This window comes from Erithacus rubecula, assembly GCF_903797595.1.
Source record: "Erithacus rubecula genome assembly, chromosome: 10".
Taxonomy (NCBI): Eukaryota; Metazoa; Chordata; class Aves; order Passeriformes; family Muscicapidae; genus Erithacus; species Erithacus rubecula.
In genome coordinates this window covers 6,673,848-6,699,532 of record NC_136662.1, presented here as the reverse complement: position 1 = coordinate 6,699,532, position 25,685 = coordinate 6,673,848, and the positions used below count along the sequence as shown (strand labels likewise).

Genomic DNA, 25,685 nt, shown 5'->3' with positions numbered 1-25,685 from the left:
TATGGATTAGTTTAATTTTTATTTATCAGTCTTTTTACTACAAGGATGGTCAAAATATGTATATGTTTGTAATTAAAAAGGTGCTGGTATATTTTAGTTGGTTGAGTAGCACATGACACTAAACTATAAAAGCAGAAAATACTTCAAATCTCAATAAAAAAAAATAGAAAGAGATGCTACTTAAAACTCCCAGCATGTTGGTGGGATCAATTTAATGTCCTGTGCTGTGTCAATGTCACTTTCATAAACTTTTGCTGAAGTGCTTTTCCTACTGTATGTTGAATGATGTTGTCAGGACTCTGAGTCGGGGGTATGGTGGATTTGAGTCTACTTTACTTCCCTTGATGAAAAGGTCACTGCCACTTGTAAATCTGTTTTACTCCCTGCACAGTTGTTAGTGTCAAAGCCTGTCAGCTCTGTGGGATGTTAAAATTATACAACTGTGGTAGGAACAAGCATCGCAAATTCCCAAGTGGTACATCCCAAGAAAAAGTCTCTGATCTTTGTGTAAAAGTCCTGTGGAAAGTTTTTCATTCAGGATTTTCAGCTCACTTGGGCTTGATTGCAGAAATAAACAAAATTTCTGTTCTATTCCTCCCATCTGGTGGGCCTTCCCCACTGATAGCTCATCACAGGGCCACTTACGTCTGTAGCTCATGGCTGCAAGTGAAATAATCTCTGCTTTATTTTTTTAAGGGTGCAAGGGCTCCAGTTAGAGCACAATTAAAACCTGGTCTGTGTTGTGTTACGTGATTATGTTTTGACAAATCATCACTTTAGATCAGCTTCACAATTATTCATAAGTTATTTGGAAAATGCAAGCAAAAAACACAAAGGAAAACAACTGGCCAATTTAGGAGAGGACACCCGACCTCCAAACCTTCCAACCAGTGTAAGAAATGTAAATGAAAAAACCTCCAAAACCCTAAACCCTCTTTTCCCTTTCTCATAGCATCATAGAAAGTGTTCTGTGCATATGCAAAGAGAGTTTCTCACTCAGCACTTTTCCCATGTGAGTGCCACCTTTGCCATGTGCAGCAAACGCAGTGGGAGCAGAACCAGCAGAGCCACGAGCGGCCGCGAACTCTGAGCGCGATTGATTGCCACGGGGAGTTCTTCAAGTTTTATGCTCTGGCTGTTCAGGAGATGGACACAAAGTTCTTTGCATGTGAAGTATGGCCAAAGCTTTTAGGTGGTCAATTGCCTGCTTAATCCAAAGGCCTCTGCTAAGACAGAGCCAAGCTTTTCATACCGTGAGCTATTTCCATATGACCTTGCAACTAAATTGATTTTTGAATGAAGTGGAGTAGTTTGCTGCTGAGGAGACAGAATGGGACCTGAAAGGGGCAAACACTGAATCTTTTTGGCTTGACTTTCAGTCAAGGTAACTCACTGGGGTCCTGAAGGTGATGCAAGTAAACATCTGCCAAGTGAATCTTCGTGTCAAGGCAGCCATTTTGGGCAAACTGGGGTATGCAGTCTTGGGTAAACATATATCAGTGTGCCAAGTAACCATCAGCATGACAGGGAAGAGGACACACTGTGATCCTGAGTTTCTTTTGCTTTAATTTTGGCAGGAAATTTTTCTATATGTGCTGCTCAATCTGATTGAGAAGCTGTCTCAGGCACTCCTTTCAGTGATGTGAAAGCAGAACTTTCATATGAAGTTTTTCTTATTGTCTGTTAAAGATCTGAATGATAGGTAAACAAATGAGAGGAAAAAGAAAAAAACCCTGAAACTTTAATTACTCTGAAAAAAATCCACTGCCATCTCTATCAATCACTACCTTGGTTTTATAGCTATCTTTCAAAATTTCATCCAATTTGCCTTTAAGATCACAAACACTTCAGCTTTATCCTCCTTCACTGTCTCCTGAGAGAATTGCAGCATAAAAAATCATCTTTTCCCTTTCTTATCAGATTAATTTCTACTATTTGAAATTGTCAAAATCCAAATGGCACATATTTGTTCTTACATAATTAGAAAGCTGAATGGGTGCCTGTAGTATCAGTGCTCCTGTTTGCTGAAGACTCACAATGTTAGACAGAGGGCATGTCTGAGGAATGTAAACAAACACCCACCTTATCAGGACTTTTACCACTGAGAAATAGAAAATAACATTTTTTTCCTACCCTCTGCCTTCCCTTATCCCTCCAGTTCTCTAGACTTTGCTCAATCTTATGCAGTTTCTAATTTTCAGCTACTCTTGGCCCAGGCAAATGAAGTACAATTACAAACTCTTGGAGTGATTATTTTAAACAGGAAGAGTGGTTCCACAGCCTCAGGTCTGTACACACTCATATAATGAGTATCTGGTATATTGCTACTTTTTCACTCTGAAATCAAATAAAGGAATGTATATATGCTAATGTATCTGCATACATCTTGGGGATATTTTTATTTTTTATAAAAACAGATTTTAAACAACTGATTATTTGTATTTCAAAATAAAAATCAGATATCCATTTATGATTTAAATAATCAGATTGTATTAATTATTTTATTCTGGACCATTTTTTTACATATATCTATGGGCAAAAGAAAATAAAGCTTAAAACAAAGACTCTGCCTGGATTTTGAGAGCTTTGGTAAAGTTACTTACAGATCAAACCTACTCACTGAATATCTGAGATGATTTACAGACAAAAAATGTTTAAGGCCTTTTGTAGCACTTTCAGCCTTTCCAGGGAAAAGGGTTGCCTAGTTGTTCAAATATTCAGTATAAATTTTTTAATGTCTCCCTTAGTAAATTAATTTAAAATACTGAATTTTAAAGTGGTTATAAAGCATTGTGGTCCTTGTGATAAGAGACAGTTCTTAGCTGCTCCTTATTCTTTGAGTCTCATTTAGACATTTTGAGCTCCATTCAGATGCTCTAAAACAGGCTTGTCAAACACACCTGCCCATGAGTATCTGGTATTACTGGGTATTTTGCTTATGCTTAACCCTTGCCTTTCTTTAAATTTTCAGTCATATTCTTCCTGATTCAAAAGACAAAATTACACCCCTTTGGACTTCCTAAAAGCATTTATTCTACATCATCCTGCAGAGGTTTCCTATGTTCTCAGTCTTATGTTATTATAATGTGTCCCCTCTCTTTTATTGTATTTTAAATAAAGATTGGGGTTTTTTTTTTTTAGATATATTTAGACATATTTTATTAAATGCACTTAAACACCTTTTCACTTTTATCACAGCTTTCCAGATCTCCCATCTGGTTGCCCAGTCTGTGCTGTCCAAGTCACAGCCTCTTCTCTTGATATTCCAAGAAGGCGTTTTCTTAAATCTTGCCCAGAAACTTTCCTTTCCCTCTTGGCTTACCAGGCAATATTTTGGGATATTCTGTCAGATAGACTAGCAAACACCATCACTTTATTTTGTAGATCTGGTGACATGCTGGCAGAGCCCAGAGCAGTGCTATGAGGAAGTTCTGTAGGTCTCAGCTCTGTGGATGAAGGATGTCTCTTGTTTTGGACTCTTTTCTGATCCTGGGGAAAGAATTCCCTTTTTGCTCATTTACTTTGACCTAGTCTCCACACTGAATGTTGCCTTAGCAACATTTCTCAACTTCTCTTCAGCTAATTGTTATTTTTATTCAGAGAATGATATATTTAGATATACATGAGGAGAACCAGGCCAGGTATGAAGTGCTTTTCCACAGAATGAGTTCATGTAAACACTCCTTATGTGGATTCTTACAGCAGCAGCCTATAGAACCCCTTATTTGTATGTCCAAGACTAAAGGACTAGATGGAGACATCTAAATTTGTAGTAAGTTTTGCAATATCTGATATAAAGCATCAATATACTGGTGTTAAGCAAGAGGGCTGCAGTTTTTTTGAGAGAAACAGATGTGTGAGATGTGCATAGGGCTACTTACCAATGGTAGCATAGACAGCATTTTTTGAAAAAACTTCAGCTCAAAAATGTGGCTCAGGAAGAGGCTGAAACTGAAGTCTCTGCTCAGCTGAGATGGGAAATTGTATTCAGCAAGAAGTGAATAAATATCCATGACAAATCTTCAGCTGCTCTAATCCATAATGGAAGTTCATTCCCATAATGGAAGATCATTCATAAATGATCTTTACCCCAAACAGAGGCTCTTAGTGGCAGTAGTAATTTAGGCTGGAGCAAGAATGACTATGTTGATCAAACTATACTAAAGGAGGAAGTTTATAAAAATTATCAATTTGTGACAGACTTTCTGCTCTGAAAAAATGTTTATACTGATAACTTAAATTTGTAGAAGCATAAAGTCCTTGAAAAACTCCAAAGAATCACTAATTCTTTTAACACTTTACCCAGCCTTATTTAATTGCTCTTCTGCAGAAATTTTTAAGGAAAAACAATTAAGAAGAGCTGGTGTGTGCATAAGTGGAACATTCCCAGCCACTGCCATATGGCAGCAATCCTGTCCCTGGGGTCATGCTGTTCACTGGCAATTGCAGTGTGAGGGATCTCTGGGACAGTGAACCTGCTGAACTGGGGAAAACTGGTGACCTGCCACCCCTAAACCAGGTTATACTGTGTTCCTATACTTGTTCATTCAAAAATCTGTGCAACAAATCTAGCTAAACTCTCTTTACTGCTAAGATACACAGCTGAATAATTTTATAAATTAATTATTTTGAAACCATCTTTCTAATTGCTTCAAAATTGTCATTGTTTCATCTGGAGGTATTGTATGTACCTTACAGATGCAGTGGCATGCTGCATTATTTATACCTAATATTTGATGTATCATTTTTAATGCAAAAAAATACTGCTACGTAAGTCCCTTCATATAGACTAGAAGGAGAAGGAAAAAACCCTCCATCATTTCCATACACTCACCCTCCCTGTACAGTTGTGGTCTGGGTTGCCCCTGTTGTTGATTAATGTATGAATAGCAGCCTGCATTTCCCACCTGCGATCAGGTTTTACTGCAGGAATGAAGCAAGGTCAAAATAATATCTAATGTTTAGACAGCCTGCTGCTAGTGTCCCCGTCAGCAGACTATTCTTAAATAATAGCAACAAATTAGTATTAAAAGCTCTCCACAACAAGATGTGCTAAAATCATACTGGATGCTCAGTGACCTGTGCAAAGAAAATGTAATATGCTCCTTTCTAGTACTCTCAGCCTCAGCTGCTGTAGTGTCAATTATGTCACTACAGCTTTTCAGAGGTGGAACCAACATGACTCAAGAAAAAAACAAAACAAGAAAAAGAAAAGGAAAAAATTAAACAAAAATAAACTATGGATGCAAGAAGAGAGAGGGTTGCAAGCAGAGAATGTTTTGCTCCAGTGCTGAGTTTGAAGGGACTGCCCCTTTAGCACAAGGGGAGCCAACTTCCCTGCTGTGTTCTCTGAAGTGGCTCATTGCAGTGCAGTAATATTATATCTTAATAAGCATAACACTCTGAACTGAGGCATATTTTTAAGTCAGACACATGGGAGGGAAACATATCAGAGCAGAGCTGTGTTATTTTTAATGGAGCATGTGTTTGTCTTGTAAGTGTGTCAGAAGAAAAGGAACAGGGCTCAGGTTTCTTCTCACCATGTCTAACGTAGGATGGGCACTCCAACTGCCTCCCTGAGTGACATCAGTGTTCTTTGATATTGAAAATGACACTGGATGCTCTGGACTACACTTGTACCCCACATTCAGTGTCACTGAATACATACTGTATGTTTCAGTGTTCATTGAAACTCACCTTCAAGATGAAGCTCTATGAAAACCACAAAGACCAAGATAGCTTTCATTTCATAAACAAAATCATCAGAAGAGATTTTCCTTTTTCCCAGCTTTGCATGGGTAGGTGGTGCAGGTGATGGAGCATATGCTCTACAGGAAAGTATTTCCATTTACATTCAACTGGAAAGCAGATCTTGCAGTGTGGAATTGATAGCTGCCATGTGCACCACACTGCAGCCCATGCCACTCACCTCTCATTCTTAACATCAAAACCGATATTAGAATAAAAATGTCTGCAATGAAATTCCTAAGGAAATTTTAAATTTCAATTAGTATTGATAATGAGTTTTTAAATAAGTTTTAGGTCAAGATGTATGATAAATCTATTTTCCACAGAGCACAGAGAATATATACTTATTCTGTCTTTGTGGTATGACCAGATCTAGTCTTACATCCAGCAGCCAGCTGAGGCTGCTTGTCTATTATAGTCTCTTCCACCATTCCTGACAAATGAACAAATAACTAGATGCCCTGTGAAACATTTTAAATAGAACTGTCTCCTGAAAAAGCTGTTACTGACAGAGACAGGTTCGATCCAGATCAAGAGAACCTGCTGTGTAGAAGATCAATACTGGTCACTGCCTTTTTTATTTCAGGTTTTTTTTTTTTTTTTTTTTTTTTTTAAACTAAGCATAGGTATAGATTATGATGAATAAAGTAAAGCAGAAAACAAGCAATCTATGAACTGAAGTGCATCCTTCTTATTAAACCTTATTGTGCTCTTAAAGCAGTAGCAGAAGCTGTTGCTATGAACTCTATCATGCAAGAGGCTTTCAAAACAGCATTTAAAACTGTATATTAGCTAGATGTTTGCCTCCAAATTCTGAAAGAGCTGAAAGTAGCTTTTGAAAAGGAACCAATGTATTTCATGGCAGAGTAAATTAGCTGCTATTTTTTACTCTTGAAGTATTTGATCAAAATCCAGTACTGAACATAGTGTCTTAAATTAATTCTATTTAGAGTGCTTCTCTGCAGGTTATAACCTGGAGCCTGTAGCACCAACTGCCCCTTTGCTGCTGTGTTCTTTGGTGTATGTGGGAGGATTCCATGTTTCCAGCACCAGCTGGAGGCTCTAGGGTCACGTTCTTATCTTTGGAAACAAGGCATGGCTTTGTGGACAGATGAAAAACATGGATGTTTTTATTTATTCTGTTCAAATAGCACCATCCACTCTGACTTTGCTTAGCCATGAAAATAACAATTAAGAGAAAAGTCACCAAGACAAAATCAGCCAGCAATAGAAAACAATAAAACAAAATTCGACAGGTTTTAGGAAGCAAGGCTGGCATTATAGCCACAATATTCTTAATAGCCTTTGGCTAAATCCAGGAATTTAGTTTGCAATATAATCAATTCTGTACAATCCACAAGTATTAAATTCATCATTAGAATGTTGTTTTCTCCTTGCCAAACCTTCCATGTAACAAGCAGCTTGGTAAGATGAAAGACATTTGTTACTGAGAACAGCCTTAAGGAAAGCAAAAAGAGCAAATCTGGAAAACATATTCATATTTTTCTGGAAATGGTAGTATTTATAAAACATTTAGCAAGTTCAAGGCCAACTTGTTCTCCTTCTGTATACTATTCATAACAGGCATTTGACAACTCAGAGACAGTGAATCCAGCAGCTGAACTGAATATATTGGGCCATCCAGTTTAAATGAAAACTAAATTTTCATTGTGAAATGAGCACAACAAACCCAAGAAGAGCAAAAGACTTTCCTGTTCTGAAATTTCAAATAAGATCAACAAATAGAGTTACAAGGAAATAGATCAAATTTTGATAAATAAACAGATGCATGCATAAATGGCAAGAGATTATAATCCTTCACACCATGGTGGTGATGTATTCTCATTTAAGTAAAACTTAATAACCCTGAGCACTTCACAGATTTTTTTTTTTTTTCAGGATACCATGTCTGCAAAATATGTAACATCGATAAGATATTGACATTTTGCAGTTACAATTACTCTGAACTTGTCTTTTCAGTTCCTATACCAGACCACCCTGGAGTTTATTCAGTTGACTGTTTCTCAGTTTGCTCTGGGATACAGTAAAAGGTGTCCCCTAGAGCCTGTTGTCCTGCTGGAAAGTGAGGAGATTACACTCATTGGATTGGAATCATGAGATTTTCATCTGATTTCAAAACCTGGTGAAAACAGCACAGGGAGCCACAGAGATATATGTGTTGGAAATCCCAGGGATTTTGAGTTTTGTATTCATGCAAATTCTGAGGGTCGATTTTCAATTCTAACATTTTTTTTTTTTTAGTTACTGTCATCATGGATCTTAGAGAATTTATTCTTTGTCATGCACATTCCAAACAAAATGGATAAACATAATGTATACCTATCTTTAATAACAATTTTTTCTAACTAAAAATTAATCTTAATATGGTGTATCTTGAAGACTGATGGTCCTAAATAACAGCTTATGCTGTCCCTCCACCACTTCCAAATGGCACAGACATTTCTAACAGTGAAAGTGCATCACATCACCAATTGCCTTTTTTCAGCTAGACATACAATGAAAATCAGCTAGAAATTGTTTTGTGGGTGGGTTCACAGATTAAAGATCAACTATAAATTGAGAGGAGTATCGAGTTCACAATATATTTGGTTCCTTTTTGGAAACCACTACCTGGTTTTGTTTTTAAAGCTGCCATGGGTTTTCAACACGATTCTTACTCTAAGCACTCAGTATCTTTCATCAGCCAGCACCCACTGAATGACTACCAGGGATGTCAGTGTCAAATTCCTCTGCAGACATCCAGCTGGACTCTCTGCAGGGATTTATCTAAAAGGGTTTGCTGCAGGAATGATGTTACTAACAGTTCCACCTTCCCTGCTCTGCATCTTTCAAATATCAGCTATAAATATTTTGAATATGCTCATTATTTAAAATTTTAGACCTCCTCCCCAGTTTTGCCAGGTATTTTAGAAGGCTTTCTGCCTACAATTATAATGTATGTCTGCAGTCCAGGAAGACAGCTGAAAGCACAATGGCTCTGCCTCTATATTTGGAAACATCTGCTGTTTCATTTCCATGATGCACAGTGACGTGCAGTTCTGAGAGGAAGAACAAGTCTGGCACAGGAGACATTAGTTTGTGATTAAATATTTTGATACTGAAATTGGGATTCCCTCTTATCTAACCCTGTGGCAGTACTCCTCCTTTGAGTAAAGGATGCTGGAATTGTTGCTTAATGGTCCTCTGACTTTTTATGGAAATAAATCTTACCCCTAGTAAGGCAGCCCTTTCAGGTATCAGCAGTCAGCTTCCTCCACATCATTTTTTCATTCTTGAGAGAATTATAGAGGCAATAAAGTGTGATGTGGAGTGAAAACAACTAAATTGACTGGGGAGGAACTTTGGTTTGAGGATTCTCTAGATTCAAGGTGAGATGTTGAGGATCTGGGAGAAGATTTGCTTGACTCTAAGTTCTATGAAACAATTGTGCCAAAACTCCATTGTATTAAAGCCTAGTTGCATGTTCAGGAGAAATTCCCTGTGATGAGTTGAGAAAATCTGGCAAAATTCTATTCTTTATAACGATTTATTGTTTTTAATAGTCAATAGTCTGTCAAATAATTTAAGGAGAACATTGTGTGAATAATCTTAGCAATGCTTTTTGGGGGGCTAAGGCAAATTGCAACACTGGGTGCTAGGGGTAGTTTTGACTCTTGTCCTCAGCTGACCTCAAAAAGGGCCCCTCCATAGGTATTTAGATGTTTGTTCCAGATAAAAGGTCAGAGTTAAACCTTGCACAGCTCCAGAATCAGGCCATGGGTTTTGCTCTCCTTAATAGTGATTATCAATGAACAATTTAAATTAGAGCCAGGAGAGAGCATGGGGGCTTAGGAGAGCTGGGATAACACATCTGGAAAATGTTGTTTTTGAGGCTGAGTATCTTCTGAGTGTGTCTGTCTACAAGAAGGTTGTTAAGTGTACTGACAGAAATTTTGGAGAATGTTGAAAAAATTTTTTTTTCAGAAGCCTTCATACAAATTGTATTTAAAATTCCCTTGTGCATTCATTATGTAGGAACTTTGTTATATGCTTTATTTTAGAGCAATATAATTCTATTGGCCAGGAATTCTCTGCTTTAAAAGACATGAAAAAGGCATGAAAAGCTGCCTCACTTCTACAGAGAGACGGGCTCTTTTTTTTCCCTCTGAAATTTAGAACTTCGTGGAGTTTTTCTTCAGCAAAACTAAGAAGGTGCACATTTTGATCTGACAGATTCAATTTGATTTGTCAAATTTTCTGAATCTCTGTAATCAAAGCTACAAAGATCAAACTATTCCATCACTTGACCTGAAAGTAATACAATACAGTTTAACACAGCAACAATATTTTGCCCTAAATGTTATGTTAAGGCTGTCTATCAATAATTCAGCTCTTATATAAAATATTCTTGCAAATAGTATATCGTACCTCAAGAACAAATGATCTGTGCAGACATATTTTCAAAGAATATCTGTCTCTCTGTTTATGCTAGTGAAGAGTGAAAGAAACCCAAGGGTTAGAAGTAGAACAAGACAAGGTTTAGTGAAATATGTGAACTTGGAAGGAAAAATTATGAAGATTTTGAGCAGCTGGACCTATAGCATGGAATGTGTCTTAATAGCTCCACTGCTTTTTTCACTAGTGTTTTAAACCAACTTTCAATAGATAAAAAGTGACAAAATAAACTTTAATGGCAAAATATCCATAAGAATGCAAGAAATGTAAAATAAGTGCAGCATGTAATGACAAAATGGGCTGTTCTGAAGCATGGCTCCTAACCTGATAGCTAAAAGTGAGAAAAAAAAAAATTACTTAAATCTCATTTAGGATAGACAAAAGAATCAATATCTTGGAAAAAAAAAATCTATGAATTTGCCCTGAGGTGAAATGCAAAGGTGATGGGAAAAGCTTCTATTGTAAGATGATGATATTATATCCCTGCATTTTATAAAAGAATATTTAATGATATTTTCTCTTTATGGATTGTTTCATGTTTGCTTTCACTATCCAGAAACATTTTGCATCTCCACCTTGTAAATTGCCTGAAGAGGCATTGTCCAGCCATCTGGAAAGGCAGGAGTGACTGCTTATACCACTGATTTGTAAGAGGTATGTTTGGTTTTAGAGTTGTAAAAGTTATGTTCCAAAACCTGCAGCATTGCCAATAAGTATTTCAATAAAATATGTTTGAAGTATCTAGAAATCATGAGATTGACTTCAAAGCCATGATTTTGCAGTTTAGTGAGCACATTTGGTATGTCTGGCCTTTTTTGGTTTAGAAGTCACTTCCTAAATTTTTCCCACAGTCATGAATAGAGTATTTTTTAAAAAAGAGCACTGGATGATTTTATAGCCATGTGACTCTAGGAACTGGTGTTTAAGTATGCCACAAGAAATTCAGATGCTGCAATAAGTAGTGCTAAGTGCACTGTTTGCTCACATGATTTTAGATGCCACCCTGAAGGAAAAGGTTAAAACGCCAAAATTCTTCCTGCCAAGGTTGTTTTTGTTTCTTAGAGAGATTAACTGTGTCAGAATGAAATCTTCCCTCAGGCCGTTTTTGTTTTTTTTTTAATAGCTGGATCACTTTAGCCACCAACTCTGGCAGTAAAATTATTCATATTTGTATAATGAACAGTGAAGTTAAAACCTTCTGGAGAAGAAGCTACCAAAGTTGTGCTCTTGTCCTGCAGGGTTGTTTCAGTGGGATTCTGCCCCAGGTATTTTTTCAGATGGGAAATGGAAATTTGTCCTGGTTCCTTATAGCCATACTGATAATATGTCTTTTTATCCAGACTCATTTGTCTCTCTAGAGATCTCCAGCACTATTACTGATAACACAACTTTATATTGCTCTAGGCAGCTTGTCAGCTTTACTGATCCTAACAATTATGAATGAAGATTTTCATGTGGGCAGGAGACAAAAGGGAATATCACCTGAAAGTTTCTGAAAAGAGAGTATTATGGGGCTGGCCCATAAGTGAGAGATAATATGTGGTCTCCAAGGCCCCCATTAAACTTTCCTGAGGAAAGCTGCAGAGCAAATAATCCCAGCACCAGATTGTTTCTCCAAAGGGAAATAATCAGTGTGTCAATGAAAATGGGTAGGCCAAATGTAGCAGTGAGTACAGATGAGCCCCCTTCATATTCCAAATAATAATAGTATGTTTTCAGATTTATGGTGTTGCTCCTTTCCTTCTCCTGCTCCATCACTTCACTCTTCCCCTCTCCTACCCTGATGGCAGATAATACATAATCCATAAGATGTATTGGTGTGGATATGATGCTGAGATGGGATTTTTGTTTCTTCATTCTTTTAGTAAGGGAAGCTGAACAGACACATAGAGATGGATGGGTGAAGTGAAGTAGAATATTACTGAATAATCTCCAACCTTGAATGAGGAAAATGAGATACAGGATGCCTAATGTTTCATTGACACCCATGAAAAGAGACATGAAAACATCCAAACCTCTCTCAGTGGCAGAAAGTTAAGGGGACCACATGCAAATCCACAGCTCCAGTAAGAATGGTGACCCTGGCAGGACAGCAGGGATCCCACCCATGCACCTCTCCTTGTGTGGCCACAGGGAGAGGCTGTGCCTGGTGCATCAAGAAGAAAATCATGTTTGGTGTGTTCTCACTGCAGGGCTTTCCTCCTGTTTCTGTGCAGGAGGTAATATAGAGCTCCATGTTTCTTAATTTCTGTAGTAATTTCATGATTATGTTTCCAAAAGAAAGGACGCCTTCTTATTTTCATAATTAACAGGAAATACATGTTATACATTAAATGTGACACAAGAGAGATGAATTATGCAGTAAATTCTGTGTGTGCTGATCAGCACAAAGCCCAAGGCACATTCAGCAGAGTTGCTGTGAAGATCTGTAATGAGTTTCAAGTACATCATTTCCTGATGGAGGGTAAGAAAACATCCATCAATGCTAATTTTCCCAGTTTTTAGCTTTTTATGAATACTTTACAGCTTACAAAAAAGATGAATTTCTAAAGTGCAACTTGAGGAAACTCTCTTAGTAATTAGAGAGTATTCCTAGCCAAAACTAATGAGGTCTGAACCTTAAACATGGGGATGGTTCAAAGTTGACAGCCCCAGCCTCCAATTTCTTCAAAAAGGTTAAATTAATTCCTCAAATCTGAACATAGATATTTTGTTTTCTAGTTGAATTCCAAATCAGGTTTATCATTGTGCCTTCAAATGTGCAGAATTTGGGTGTCATTCCTGATTCTGTAGTGGTTTTGTACAGGATTATGTGGTATGAAAAAGCAAACTCCAATGAGATTGGGGCATCTTTACCCAAGATTCAAGCTCAAGGATTTTGTGAAGTGACTCTGACTTTGTAGTGGAGCACATGACCATGCACACAGCTCTGTTCTTCTCAGCTTCGGTCAAGATGTTGCAATAAAGCCATCCTGACATTTTAAGAGTGAGAAAATGGATTTTAGATACTGGCAAGGAGGGAGGGACAACTTTTCTAATTAGGGTGGTCTCCATTTTATATTGAGAATGATCTACTTGGTTGCAGGCTTCAAATTACCCAAATATAATATCTAGGAATATTTTTCCAGCTGGTGTCTGTTTTTATTTAGTGATAAAACATTAAATATATTCCATGGTTAATTAATAACAAGTATTTATACGTTGCATAAATAAAAAACATAAATATATTAAATATTAAAAAATTTTACCTGCTATACCAAGTTGCTTAATACCTTAAAACTGGTGATTTTAGAGAATTTGGAGGTTATCAGGTCAAGAGTTGTAAAGAGCTTTGATATATGAGGAGGGTAAAAGTTTTGATTAAAACTCACCCTCAGTGGGAGCATCAGGTTGTTATTTTCCTGCGTCTCCTGCTTATGTCCTCCAGTTATGGTAAGTGAAAACTCTCTCAGAGGAGATCACTACTCTTATTCAGTCAGAAGTTTTTTTTCTGAGATAGAATTTAAAATCAATGTTCAGTTTCTTAACAGAGACTACTTTCCAGCACCTGTCACTTGAATAAGAAGGCTTTTCTATATCCAGAGTAGATTTTATTTTACAAATCCCAGAATCAAAAGCCATAACCTGAACAGCCTGAGGGCTGCAGTGTGAGCAGCCACAAACAAAATAATTTCAGATATATGTGAATAAATTGAAGCTGTGCTTGCAGAATTTACAGTCACTTGAACTCTGCAAGACAATTCTCACTCTTCAGTGTTTCATCAGTTCCAAAGCAGAGCTTGTTCCAGTCATGTTTATGTTATCATTTACACTCATGGGAAGAACTGTATCTTCATAAGGTGCAGCTTTTCATGACCAGCAGTACTGCAGAGACACATTCATCCTCTCTGAAACATTTCAGGTGTTCAGATAAGACAGAAACAATTCTTAGGGACTGCATGACTAAGTAATGAAAACTAAACACTCACTCTGGATTAATCTGGTTTCTACAAATAATTTTTTTTTTTTTTTTTTTTTTTTTTTTTTTTGTGCTTAAGGTAGGAAAAAATAAGTTGTTGAGCTATGGTACTAATACAAAACTATTTTGTGATCCAACAAGGGACTGGAATATAACACTGAATATTATTCACTAGTCTTTGAAGCAAACAAAACTTTTGTAGTCTAATACTGCACTCATTTCCCTGCTCAGTAGTTAGCATGTCAAGTGTTCACACTGGACCTTAAAATGAGTTAGAAAGCTCATGAGTATATCAACATTTGCAGCATAAAACTGTCTTCTCTTTGATCATTCAAGCTTTCCATCACTCTAGGTGGTCCTAACTAATAAGGAACTGTCATCCTCTTCACCACTTGATTCCAGTAGCCACACAACAGACCACATGCAGTTAATGCTTGCCATTAGTGTTTCAGTCAAATACCAACACTTATCTACAGATTTATGATCCTTTTAATTACATATTTATAAATCATGTCACTATATGTATGGGAAAAAAGCTGTCTCTTTTAAGGATTTGAAGATTCTGCATTTTTTTGTTTGGGATTTTTTTTCCCCTCAAGGCAAAAACCTGTGCAAGTTTTTAAATGTATATGATATGTGTTATTGAGCAGGGACACTGCTGTAAGTTCCACACAAACATGAACTGTGAAAAATAGAACTCTTTGATTTGCTTCAGATATTTATATGGAGTTCTTTGTACAAGAATCTGGTTTGCAAATCTGACATACCTGTGCAATGCCCAGACTGTCAGCATTCAATCCCATATCTGTGCTTCAGCAGCCCTTGTCTGCCAGGTTGTGGATGCTGAGCTCTAACAGCTCTACTCACTTTTTGTGCTGAAAACTCTGAAAAACTCTGAAAATCCCTGCAGAGAAGGAAGGGGCAGCTCAGAATTAAATACACACTTCTGGTAACATTCTTTTCCCAGGCAGCTCTTCCATAATGAATTAAATTCTTTTGAACAGTGATGATTGCACATACAACACCAGTGAACATGTCCTGTCCCAGTAAAGGAGAAGCTGTGGCTGTTATGGGATAACATTCCCATGGAACAGATACCCAGGAGTGGAGCAGAAATGTATCTATGTTTTGTTTAGGTATTAGGGTGTTAAGTATTCATATGACAAATTAGAAGGGCTGATAATAAAATTCTTGTGATAAAAATTCCTTCTAAAAGGAGTTAAAAGCAGCTTTAACCCTGTAAATCCTCCTAAAATATCTATTCTGTGTATATATATAAAAAATCCCCTAATTTGAGATTTTTGAGAATGGGAAGGGAAACTTTATTTTATAACTGATCTCTATGAAGATCAGTTCTCCCTAGGCTCTTCTTGCTTTGATTATATGTTGTTTGGCTGATCTCATAATCTTAGAAAATACATGTTTGTGATTGGGTCTTGGTCAGGTATGTAAGTTAAAGCAAGCCCTTTTGATGCATAAATAATTCCTGTTTGAAAGGTTTATGATAGTAAGCCCCTCTCCCCAAATCTTGTGCAGACAGGAGTTTATGCCATGATCTCCCCTGGATGCAAATGATTTGCAGCTTAGAGGTGAAGGACACTAATTGGTTCCTTTTGTAGTGTCTACAGCACCTATGCCCAGTTATTCCTTTGGGATGCCTGGTTAGGCTGGATTATCTGACTGTGGGTTTTTTTGGGGCCCTGAATTTCTCCTGCAAAGTGCCACCAATTTGAAACACTGATTTTAAGCACTAGTCATCTAAAAAAAAAAAAATTTAAATGTGACCTTTTTAGTTTCCTTGCCATACACAGTCCCATAATTCCACACACTCCTTAGAATTTGGGTTAAACCCCCCTGGCAGTTATGTGCTAGTGAAACACACAGATTTTAGACCTTAATTTTGCCCCATTTTAATATAGAAGTGTAGATTTTAAATAATTGTGAAAGATATGAACTTAAAAGAGGGAAGATGTCTGCTCTAAGAGAGGAATGACAGAATGGATTTGCTCTGAACTGCCTGGGATCATTTAAAACCAATGAATTAAAAACCAGATAGTTGGTGAGGGCTATAATTTACACTACAGAGGTGATAAAGCCTTTTGTGTTCCTATTTGCAAAGAAAGCATTAAACTACAGTGATTTTTGATTTTTTTTTTCCTTCCCACCAGGGAGAAATGTGAAACTCAATTTTACCCCCGATTGGTAAGGTGCTAATTTGTCTGACAAGTTGTTGGAATCTCAGCATGTTTGAGGTATCCTTGATGTATCAACACCTTCATGCTGAATGAAGGATGCCTTTAATGTGTAAATGTTTAGTACATATCCTATATCTCATTAGCCAAGAACAATACAAACCACACACAGGCAAGAAGGGTCAGAAGCAAGCTCCAGTCAAAGAGGAAAATCTTTTATGTTCTAATTAAATGAGCAAACATTTGGAATACATCTCTTTTGCAAATAATTTATCAAAAAATACACTTGAAATTCGCAGCCTCACTTGAGTTTTAAAGCCCTGATGAGTCTAATATCAAATGATATTAGATTTGAATCCAAGTACCATAACTGATGTCTCCAAGTTCTTCTTACCACATGCAATATCACAAATGATTAAGATTAGTACAAGAAAAGCAGTTGTTAATAAACCCACCAAGGTATACTTCTCTAAACTATATCTGTTTTTCTAAACCTTCATAAGTTGTACATAAATTTAGAAATTTAGCTTCATTGACTCTTTTGTGGGAATGAAAAGTTTTCTGGGGAGAGCTGAGAGGTGCTGGTGAGGTGACATGAATCCTTTACTGGATGTATTCTAATGGACTGACCTGACTGTGAGATGAGGAAAGGGATGGCTCTGGCTGAGGATATGGAGGATGTGTTCACACACTTTCACATGGTTCTCCACCCTGGCTCTGCTCCAGGAGGTGCCTCTTGGTCTCTCTGCACCAAAGCATAACATGGGCATGGGTCCACAGGGAGAAACACAGAACCCCTGCTGCATTTGGAGCCCTAGGAGGTGGACACCTGTCCTGCTCAGTCTTTGTTGTGGTCCTTGTGCACTCCCTTCCCTGCAGGCCATGTGGGCACACTGGTGTGCTGCAAACTTCTGGCTGAGAGATTGGAGATACTCTTTTCACTACTATATATTCACATTACATTACATCACATCAGTCTCGTGTTTGTCAGTTCAGTTGCAATTGAGCTCTGGTCCTGTGTATGAGTTCATTCCTTCTTTCTGCTTTTCTTTTCCAGAGGCTGATCCCTTTGAAGTGCTGAAACCTGATGACTTGCAATCAATAGTCTGTGAAATAATAAGTTTGGCAGTGAGACGATTCAGATTTTCTGCCTCTAAATGCAGAATGATGTGCTCAGCCACTGAGGTGAATCTGACCTGAGCTCATTGCCTGATAGAAGAGTGGAGTGGGAGATTCAAAAGTATCTGGAGACATGGAGAGCTGTTAATACAGAGTCCATTCTCTTCATACAGATAGCTGGGGGACATACACTGTGTGTGCCTGTATTGAAAACAGTGAGACTTGGAGAAACATGAATATACTTGCAGATCTTGTGATTGTTCTGTTCAAACATGGATTTTCAACTCTACAGATAAAGCTGTGGTTTTGTTAAGGTAACGACCACAGAGCACTTGTCTACTCCTAATTGATAGAAGTAAATATTAATTTCAGATCTGAATCCAACCTTCAGATGCCTACATATTTCTTGGTGCAGATATTGAAAAAAAATGCAGGAGTGCGTGTGCAGAATTGGGAAATCAGACATGGTCCTTGGAATTGCTCCTGGGCCATAAGCATATGCAAAGCAGAGTACTGCTGGTTTGCTCTGGCTCATTTCTAGTTTTGGGATTCCAGCAGTTGATGCTAAATGCAAACCCCTCAGCACTGGCCCCTCCTACATTTCCATTTGCAGCTGCACATTCTGAATGCTGTGAAAGCAGATCTCAGAACATGGTGTGATCTGCAAACATATACATGAAACATGAGCCACAGTAACTGTTCAGGTTTGGAATGGGAGACATAGACAGCTCACAAAAAGCTGTATTTGGAAATAAAAATATGAATATGTATGAAAGGATAAATGAGTGCCTTGGCTTCTTGGCATTTTGTCCCTAATACCACTAATACCTAATACCAGAAAATGCCACTGCCTACACAAAGGCACAGAATTTATTGTCCCTGTCTCTCATTAAGGGTGTTTGCCTGAATAATGTTGGGATCAGCTGTAGCTAAGACAAAAGTCACACTGATCCCAGATCCATATTCTACCCCAGTGCTGCTGGGCAGGTCTAGCAAAGTCTCTCCTGGTTTCTGGACATTTCCCATTGAAGCACCCATGGTGCAAGTTCAGGTAACAATTGTCTGCAATGCTGAAAAGGCTGCTAGTGAGAGCTGGATGAGCTTTCTAGCTGCTCCAGCTGTTTTCCCCATCGTGTTCCTGGCAGCCTTATGGGGTGCAGTGGGTGCATGGTAGTGCTGGGACTCTGAGCAGCACTGCTCTGAGTAGAATCCATGGCTCTGCTTCTGGATACGTCTCCTCAGCCCCTTGCTCTTCCCAGATAGTAGAAATGTCTCTTTTTCCATCTCTTTTCCTTTCCTATTGTACAGGCTCATGCATATATTTAACATCAATTTTCACAAGCTATAAGCCCTAGTATTACTATATTTTGCTACCTTAAGGAACCTTATTTGTGGTTAACTAAATCTTCAGCTGATTTAGAGCACTGTAATTCATTGACTCAGCAACACAGTTAAGACTATACCCCCTGGGTAGTTTTTTCCCCCCACAAAAATTCCCAAGGCACAGCGGGTAATTTTCAAGGCTTGTATCTATCTAAGGCATTTGAAGGTCAAGCCCAAGTGGTCTGTGGAACTGCTTTGAATCCTGAAATCAAATTCTTTCAAAACTGGTATCTTCTAGTAAGGAAACAATCTGCTGGATGTGGATATAACATATATCTGAATGAGTGGCCTATTTCTCTAGGGTTTGTCCTTGGGAGCAAACAAGCAGGGTGACTTTCTTATTCCTGGAAACTGGGTCTAGGACACAATCTTTTTACTAGAGAAACCAACAAAAGACACCCCAAATTTCCCCCTGACATAAAATAAGGCTTCCTGGCAAGTGAGGCAGAGCCTTAATAGTGTTAAACAGATCTGCTGGTGATTTTAATTCATTTCAAACTAAAACTTCACATGTGTGAAAATGTGCTCCAAGTACAGGATTTTGTTTCCACTTTTCTAAGGGGAAACTTAGACAGAACTTAGGAGATAAAGCAGAACCTGACCACTTGGCACTGATGCCAGATTTATACAAGGCTTTTCCTTAGGCATGGAAATGAAATAAGGGACAGCTAAAAGTTTCCACCACCCAGAGCTCCTCATGACACTTGTGGACAAGCCTCTTTCAAATTTCTAAAATTTCAGAACATTTTAAAAAATTTTGCCAATGGCCTATAAAGACCAAAAGGGAGTTGGACAAAAGCTGAGCCTGTGAGCAGCATACAGACCCTCCCTTCTCACTCCTCTCATGCTGTTCTGGTACCCCTCAGCACAGAGGAACTGCTCTGGTTTCTCAGGGACAGAATTTGGTTGTTAAATTCATTTCTCACAGGGGCCTTTCACTCTTATCCAGGCTACTTCAAAATGACAGGCAGAACCAAAATCCCATTCGATTAAAAGCAAGTTAAAAAGGGAGATGAACTCATAATAAACAAACAAAAACAGTTTGAAATTTTGACTTAAAAAGCACGGCAGTATTTTACCAGCAAGCACTGAATTCATTAATGCTACCTTAGTTGTGCTACCATTAAGAGTTTTTCACTGTTACTGTTCAAAAGCATTTTTAGAACCTGCTGTTTTACTACTTTGAAATAGCTCTACCCAGGAGTGAATCTTTGCATTTATTTTAAAAACAATCAATTCTTCCACATGTAAGACTTCATGCAAGTCCAGTCAAGACAAAAAATTACCAGGCTTCCTTATTCTAGACCACTTTCCTCTTCTATTCCTCATCTCCTCCCACGTTTCCTTTTATTTCTTGTCCAGCAGCAGTTCCTATGGTCATGTGCTGGGGTAACATGCACATGCATGCCCTTGTACACACACAAGAATGGACTCAAAAAATGCAGATCAGTACCTTTTAGCTCCCCTATAAATTCTCAATTATTTTGGTTTCTACATATCTTCTCCTCTTCCTTTTTCTATTTCCTTTTCTTTTTATCTGCCCAACTTCTCTGCTGGTATTTTATAATGCTCTTCAATGCTTTGATATTCTGAATCCAGGGTTCACAGCAGTCCTTAGCTGCCCTCATTGCCAGTGCTTCTTGACATTGAGCACTGTCAGTGCTTTTTGTGCTGCTGGAGCCACAGGCAGAAGCCTGTGATCTCCACAATTATCCTCAAACCATTTTGACCCAACTAGGACCAAATATAGACTCTTATTTTAGTATGGCAAATGAGACCTGATCTAAAAGACCATTAAAAACATGTTAGATGTTGGAGTTGGAATAAAAAGCATGCTTTTGTTCTGAAAAGTGGGAGTCCCAGCACAAGAGGCTTCTGTGGAAACACAAACTGAGCTGGGCTAAAACACCTCAGCACTCATGTGTAAGACAGCTACATGGGTTAATAATGTGAACAGGCAGGAAGCAAGAAACATTGATGCTGTGTCAACAGCGTAGTTCCCATCACTTCCTTGGCAAAGGCCAGAGCACAGTGACAATCTGACAAACACATCCAGCTCAGGGGAAGGTTCCTGTCCTAAATGTTTCTGTACCTTTCAAACTGCTGCTTTACAGCTGCAGTCACTATGCTGAGCCAAGCTGCAAAACATTGAAGAAATAGTTTAGTGGGATTAAAATAAAGAACAGAGGTAAAATAAATGTGAAAACCCTAAATGTGGCTGGGGACGTCACCACAGCCCAAGGCAGAAGGTGTCAGAGCCCCCTCCTTCTGAGCAGGGCAAATGAGAGACTTTGGTAAGCGGCCGCACACGTGGGTGGCAAAGGTTCAAGTCAAAAGGTTTGGGGATTTTTCAGGGTGGTTGTGTGATAGCAGGTAATGTTTTCAAGTGAAGATAACAAACTCATGGTAAATTCGGAGGGAATGGCTTTCCCCTGCCTGTAGAGCAGAGGATACAAGGAGCAGTAGGACTGCTCGCAGCCTCTGGAAGCCGCGCAGCAGGAGCACATCGCGGGTGGGAAGCAGGGACTGGGCTGTTTTTCCCGATGGAGAGTCTAGGCTGTTTTTCCCGATGCAGGTTCTGGGCTCTTTTTCCCGGAGCAGGTTCTGGGCTGTTTTTCCCGATGCAGGTTCTGGGCTCTTTTTCCCGGAGCAGGTTCTGGGCTGTTTTTCACGGAGCAGAGTCTGGGCTGTTTTTCCCGATGCAGAGTCTGGGCTGTTTTTCCCGATGGAGAGTCTGGGCTGTTTTTCCCGATGCAGGGTCTGGGCTGTTTTTCCCGATGCAGGTTCTGGGCTGTTTTTCCCGATGCAGGGTCTGGGCTGTTTTTCACGGAGCAGAGTCTGGGCTGTTTTTCCCGATGCAGAGTCTGGGCTGTTTTTCCCGATGCAGGGTCTGGGCTGTTTTTCCCGATGCAGGTTCTGGGCTGTTTTTCCCGATGCAGAGTCTGGGCTGTTTTTCCCGATGCAGAGTCTGGGCTGTTTTTCCCGATGCAGAGTCTGGGCTGTTTTTCCCGATGCAGGTTCTGGGCTGTTTTTCCCGATGCAGAGTCTGGGCTGTTTTTCCCGATGCAGGGTCTGGGCTGTTTTTCCCGATGTAGGGTCTGGGCTGTTTTTCCCGATGCAGGGTCTGGGCTGTTTTTCCCGAAGCAGGGTCTGGGCTGTTTTTCCCGATGCAGGGTCTGGGCTGTTTTTCCCGATGCAGGGTCTGGGCTGTTTTTCCCGATGCAGAGTCTGGGCTGTTTCTCCCGGAGCGCTCCCGGCAGCAGCGATGGCACCGCCTCGGCCGCCACCTCGCGGCCAGCGCTGGAACTGCGGGCGGCGGCGGCAACGATGGGCCGTGATCACAGAATCACGGACGGGCCCCAAGTCATGGGAAACACCCCAAACTCTGGCTCATCTTCATTTCAGCTGGGAATTTAATCCTATTTTAATTTTATTTTAACAATTTAGGCACATTGCTCACGCTGTTAATAGATCAGGGTATTTTGCCACCATATAGCAAGACAAAGTGTTACTTCTTAATCTCTTTCATCGCTCATTCCTCTCTTCTACCAACCTGAAAAAGTGGGAGGCAGGGACCCTTTGTGCATTTCTAAGGACAGGCTTTATTGCTTTGAAATGTTAATAGAAAAGCAAGTGAAATAACAAACTGCATCTGCTGCATCTCAGTTGTTAAAATGATGCTATCAGTCAGTGTAATTCCCACCAGCTAACAATAAAAATGTTTTGACATCCAATCTCATACACACTTCAATAATAGTTACCCACCAGGAATTTTCTGCTATGGAAATATTTCTTCTCCACTCTCTCAGAATCATGGAAATGTTGATGCGCTACAAAGTCCCGTTATAAAGGGCACCCTGTCAGAACAGCGGTCACCAGAGCAGCTCTGTAAATTGTGCTGTACACAGCAGTCAGGTACAACACAGCTGTTATATTTCATACTAAAAACCAGCTTATCACCACGGGCAGGCGGCTTTTGTTTCTTACAGAAAATACCATCAGACCAGACAGTGCTTGTAATTGGGAATTCAGCATCTCCTGGTTCTTTGGCTAGTTAAGCTTCTTCAGGCTGGACCCTGAGCAAACAAGGAGAAGGTTTTCTTTGGGCAATTGCAGAGCTAATGGGTGCCCAGCTTATGCTTAGCTCCACAGTCATTAACAGCATCCAGCTCAAACAGAGTCTGACAACTCCTCCGTTCCCAGCTCCAGAAGGCAACAGAAACCACAGCTCCCTTGAGTCACTTGAGCTGTATTTGCAAAGCAGCTGGACTGTGCAGAGGAGCTCTGCTGATCCAGGCTCTCCACCACACTTCTGCTTGCAAAGGCAGGCAGGGATGTGGTTTCATCTCTGCATGGATCTGTAAATGATTTGAAGGTTCAGAGTTCAGGGGTGGTTTGGAAAAACACCCGTCGTGCTGCACTGCCCGCAGGGGAGCCGTCTGGTTTGTTAGGGTGTCTCTGGGTATTTCTGGCATTTCACCTCCTGACTGAAGTCAGGAAAACTCAAAGAAAGAAAGAATATGGAAAAATACATCCAGACACTTCCGAACATGGAAACCAGTTTCCTAATGTTTAGTCAAAGGCAGAAGTCAGTTCTTGTTTCACCCAGCCTCTTTGAATTAGAAAACATTCAGTGCAGTTTCCTTTCAAATATTAGATAAGCTGCACGAATAGCTGCCCAAGAATCAGAACCATGACTAATTCTTGTTCATTAGATGGGCAACATAAATAACTACTTGTTTCACTACTGATTAATTACAGTGAGATGCCTCCAGCTCTGTCACATGTGTCCAGATTTGCTTCCACACTGCCTCCTTCGAGTAAATCCATGTCATCATCCTGCAGACTTTTGCCACTGAGAGGAAACGGGAAAGGCTGGCTGCCAAGGGCATCTGGCTCTGCAGCTCTGGCTCCTGGGGATTTAAGAAGAGAAGGTTTAAGAAGAGCTCTAGGGGGTGAAATACAGCCACTAGTTGTTACTGGCATAATACCCCTTCTCCAAGGTACAATTCCCACATGGCTTTCCTAGGCCATCATGCTGCAAATATTTCTGGGGAGCTCTGTAATTCGCCTCAGCAGTATACACAAACATTCCTTAATGCATGACTTTCATGCTGTCTGCCTGCTTCCAGGATTTTCACTGGGTCACTGCATTGGTGCTGATGCATTCCCTGAGGCTGCACACACGTTGCCACGCAGCCAAAGGCAGGGGAAGCTTTGCTATTTCAGGTCGAGTTGATTACAGGTTTTTGACTGAAACATGCTTTTTCTTTTTTTTTTTTTAAGAAAACACTGAGTCACAGAAACTTAAGCTTCCCTTTTAAATGGATTGATTTTGAGGGGCAAGTTTCCCAGATGAGATGATCTTTCTGTTTATAGCAAAAAAGGAATTCTTCCATGACTGGGGCATTTGCATGTGGGTGCCCTTGTAGCCAGCAAAGTGCAGTGAGTTGTGAAATAACAGTGACTGATCCTAAGAGGGAATCAAGCAGGACAGGAGTTTGAACCTACTTTGCAGAGTAGTTTCTAAGTATTTGGGTTGTGGTCTGAGTATGCTCTGCCAATCCATTTTGTAGAGCTAATTATAACTTCATTGGGTCAGGGAGAAAACATCCTAGGCCAGCATTTCGAGCAGCTGGGTGTGATATGACCAGACACACTTCCAAGCCAGTGACAGGAATGACCTGTGCACAGGTATGCAGTGAGCCAAGGGGGGATGCTACTCTCAGCACAATGTAGAGGCAAACTCAAAGGCCTCAACTCTTTTTTTTTTGATGCAGCCTTCCTTGTTTCTTCCCACCCCAATATCTATTTATAATCTCATTTTCCTCCACCTCCATCTCGCCCGCTTTTAAACGTTCCTGCGCATTCCACAATTGCCTTGAAAGGACTAATTTTGTTTAATTTCAAAACTGAAGATGGTAAGAACCAAGGATACCCTGAAAGTATTTGTATTAACAGAAAGTGGTGCTGTGAGGTCAGGGGAAAGTGCAGGACCTGAGTGCTCAAAATACCATCAGCTATGTCATGAAAACAGATGTGCTCTGCAGCTCCTTTCCCTGTGTGGGGAATAGGCTCCAGATCAGGGTGTGCTCTGAACAGCTCAGCAAAGGTTTTTGTCCTATTCTTCCACTTTCTACCTTTCCTATTAGAAGGGAACCTATTTGGGTTTTGTTTTGTTTTTTGTGTTTTTTGTTTTTTTTTTTGTTTTTTTTTTTGGTTTTTTTTGGGTTTTTTTTTTGGTTTTTTTTGGTTGTTTTTTGGGTTTTTTTTTTTGTTTTTTCCCTCTCCCCACTTGGTTTTCTGGTCACTGTGGAAAACTCTCTGAAGTTAGTGTACAAAAAAATCTGACTGGTTTAAAAAAAACCCTGAACACCAAAAAGCCCACACTGTCCTCATTTCCTCTATTTAAACCACATGTTGAATTATAACCATTTAAGTAGGAGGAAAACAAAAACATATTTCACTGGGTTCTAGGAAAGCTCTGAATGGATTGCATTTTTATTAAGGTTTTATGTGCCCTATCCAAACACCCAAAAAATTGTGCTGTACATCAGATTTAAAGTGAGCTGTTTTATGATGTGTCCAGAGGTGACTACATGGCAGTGTGCATGCTTGTAGTCCCTGCCTCAGGATTCAAGGTTGATGCTCTGAGGTGAGTTTTTGGGTGGTGGAAAACAGTTGGTGAGGTTTCAAGATTCAGAATTATTATGGGCTATTTCTAGTGTGTTTTAAAGCTGCACAGGATGAGCTTCTGTGATTCAGGTAGCAGCAATATAAAATGCTCCTATGTTTTCTCATACACTCAAAATTAATGAGTTTGCACCCTG

At 39.4% G+C, this 25,685-nt stretch overlaps 1 long non-coding RNA gene across 2 annotated transcripts in view; it reads left to right on the top strand.

Annotated features, from left to right (window-relative positions):
- Positions 1-25,685, top strand: part of LOC306805720 — a 118,502-nt gene that overhangs the window by 79,707 nt on the left and 13,110 nt on the right. For both annotated transcript variants that reach the window (XR_013775278.1, XR_013775279.1), the window contains exon 4: positions 17,411-17,538. This is a non-coding gene — a long non-coding RNA (uncharacterized lncRNA). The remainder of the gene's footprint in view (positions 1-17,410; positions 17,539-25,685) is intronic.